Source organism: Lepus europaeus, chromosome 20, assembly GCF_033115175.1.
Source record: "Lepus europaeus isolate LE1 chromosome 20, mLepTim1.pri, whole genome shotgun sequence".
Taxonomy (NCBI): Eukaryota; Metazoa; Chordata; class Mammalia; order Lagomorpha; family Leporidae; genus Lepus; species Lepus europaeus.
Genome location: NC_084846.1, coordinates 15,674,489 through 15,677,488, shown reverse-complemented (window position 1 = coordinate 15,677,488; position 3,000 = coordinate 15,674,489). Strand labels below are relative to the sequence as shown.

Genomic DNA, 3,000 nt, shown 5'->3' with positions numbered 1-3,000 from the left:
CCTTGCGGCGCCGGCACACCGGGTTCTAGTCCCGGTTGGGGCGCCGGATTCTATCCCGGTTGCCCCTCTTCCAGGCCAGCTCTCTGCTATGGCCCGGGAAGGCAGTGGAGGATGGCCCAGGTCCTTGGGCCCTGCACCCGCATGGGAGACCAGGAGAAGCACCTGGCTCCTGGCTTCGGATCAGCGCGATGTGCCGGCCGCAGCGGCCATTGGAGGGTGAACCAACGGCAAAAGGAAGACTTTTCTCTCTGTCTCTCTCTCTCACTATCCACTCTGCCTGTTAAAAACAAAACAAAACAAACAAACAAACAAACAAACAAAAAAACCACAATGAGGTTTCACCTCACCCGGTTAGAATGGCTCACATTCAGAAATCCACCAACAACAGATGCTGGGGAGGATGTGGGGAAAAAGGGACACTAACCCACTGTTGGTGAGAATGCAAACTGGTAAAGCCACTATGGAAGACATTCAAAATTTTTAAAGATAGGCAAAAATTTACATTGAAAAATCCCTTAGAGTAGTAGTGGGCGATATGATTCTAGAAGCTAAAAGTTATTTCACCACATAAGGCTCAACCTTGGGAAACAAGTCCCATTCCAAAACTGATTTACCTACTAAAATCTTCAGCACTTAAAAAGAATGTTCCTGTAGAAATGTATTTTAAAGGAGTCAGACAGCCTTCGAAGTGGCCTTGGTGCTTCCTTCAGTGACTGGAAATGAATGTTGTGCTCCTAGAAACAATGTGTCAGCGGCTTGGTCTCAGGCAACAGTAGGGATCCCTTGTCTAAGGCTGAGAAGGTTGGCCAGCATGGTGTTCACTGTAAGAAGAGAGGAAGACAAGGCCTATTCATGGCAGTTGGTAGCTAAGCCTTGAAAAATTCTTAGAAAATGATACAATGGCAGTCTTTCTTAATGTTCTTTCTGAGTTGGTTCTGGTGAGGAGGGGACATTCTTGCTCTGGAATGTAGGTTTGTGGGAAGCTTGGTCTACATCCACACTAATCTCTGCTGATGCTTCCACATGCATTACCTGGAGTTGCCATCCTAACTGCTGTCCCTCTTCCTATGTGATCTTTTATGATCCAGATCTGCTCTACTGCCAGTTAAAACCATTGGAAACACATGATCCTTCCTTCTGAGAGTCTGTCTCCGAAACGTAGAGACTTCTTTCAAACTGCCTCTCTCCATGACTGAGAAGGTGATTAGGAAACTCTTGCCAGTCCTCATACACTGCTCTCTCCTGACTCCAAACTCATCCAGCCCTGCTGTTACCACAGCATCTTCCTGGGCTGCTCTGTCATCGACCATACACTGCTTTGTGCAGGGATCTTTAGTGATTTGGTCATCATCTGTTAGGAAATGCAGCTGGATGATCTGGATGGGGGCTGCCTCTGCTGACTACCAGGGTCTGGCCCTTCTGGACTGAGCTTTATCTATAAAGTCTGACATAGACAGCTGGCTTACGGTGTGTAAAGACCAGGCATGCCCCAATGAAACAGTTCTGGTTGGGCGGTGGTGAAGTGCATATTCATGCAGTGTAGAAATTCTTATTACCCTCAAGTAGGGGTTAGATTTATGAATCCTGATCTAGCCACAGATCACATGGAAGTGAAACTCACCATGATCAGAAAGTTGTTGAGGTGAGCAAATGGTCCTGCCTCCATCCCAGACAAGAGGAGAAAACCTGGAATCAGCTTTGTGGTGCAGTGAGCTAAGCCACCACCTGCAACTCTTGGATACCATATGTGATGATTTGAGCACCAGCTTCCTTGCTTCTTATCCAGCTCCCTGAAATGCACCTGGGAAGATGGCACAAGTGCTTGGGTCCCTGCACTCTTGTGGGAGACCCAGATGGAGCTCTGGGTTCCTGGCTTCTGCTTGACCCAGCCAGGTCACTGGGGTCATCTGGGGTGTGAATCAGCAGATGGAAGATCGATATCTCTCTGTGTCTCTGTCTCTGTCTGCCTATCTCTTCCTTCCTCATATGCCCCATCCCTGTCTGTCAAATAAATAAATCTTTAAATAAATGGATAAAACCTGATTCTGGCCAGCACCGCGGGTCACTAGGCTAATCCTCCGCCTTGCGGCGCCGGCACACTGGGTTCTAGTCCTGGTCGGGGCACCGATCCTGTCCTGGTTGCCCCTCTTCCAGGCCAGCTCTCTGCTGTGGCCCAGGAGTGCAGTGGAGGATGGCCCAAGTGCTTGGGCCCTGCACCCCATGGGAGACCAGGAGAAGCACCTGGCTCCTGCCATCGGATTAGCGCAGTGCGCCGGCCGCAGTGCGCCTACCGTGGCGGCCATTGGAGGGTGAACCAACGGCAAAAGGAAGACCTTTCTCTCTGTCTCTCTCTCACTGTCCACTCTGCCTGTCAAAAATAAAAAAAAATAATAATAATTAAAAAAACCTGATTCTGACATCCAGTGGAATTAAACTCTAACCATGTCTCCACCTTAAAACTACCAAATGCTTTGCTTATCCATTTGGGAAGATATCTATAGCCATGGCCCTAGAAAAAGGCAGTATTTGATTGGAGAACATATGTGAAACATTTTCCTATAGGATCACTTCATTATCAGGGTCCACAATTGCTGCTGCATTTGTAAGACTTTTATCATATTGGGAGAACATCCGGATACTTGTCAGGAAGTTGCTGCAATTGTCAAAAATAAAATATCCATCATCATGTGCTAAAGAGCAGTCATCATGAATACAGAAGGGGACCTGGAGTGTATCCTTCTCTCTATTTATTTATCGATTTTTTTTACTCCACTACTTTGTTTTTGTCTTTTCTTTAGGATTCATTATAAAACGGAAATTTGCTTGACTGATAAAGTTCCCCGCAGTGCAGGCATCAGGCATGATATTCAAGTACATATGCACTTTGACAACGAAACGTGGCTCACCTCCAGTAGTTAAGCCTGTGCTTTACGGTTGCAGTGGCATCTGCACGACCTGGGTCTGCTGTGTTGCTCACAGCTGCTCCAGTCTCTTTATAGA

At 47.4% G+C, this 3,000-nt stretch overlaps 1 pseudogene; it reads right to left on the bottom strand.

The window, feature by feature from the left end:
- Nucleotides 1–884: 884 nt before the first annotated feature.
- On the bottom strand, nucleotides 885–1,310 carry LOC133749349 (ras-related protein R-Ras2-like; annotated as a pseudogene).
- Between the last annotated feature and the right edge of the window lie 1,690 nt (nucleotides 1,311–3,000).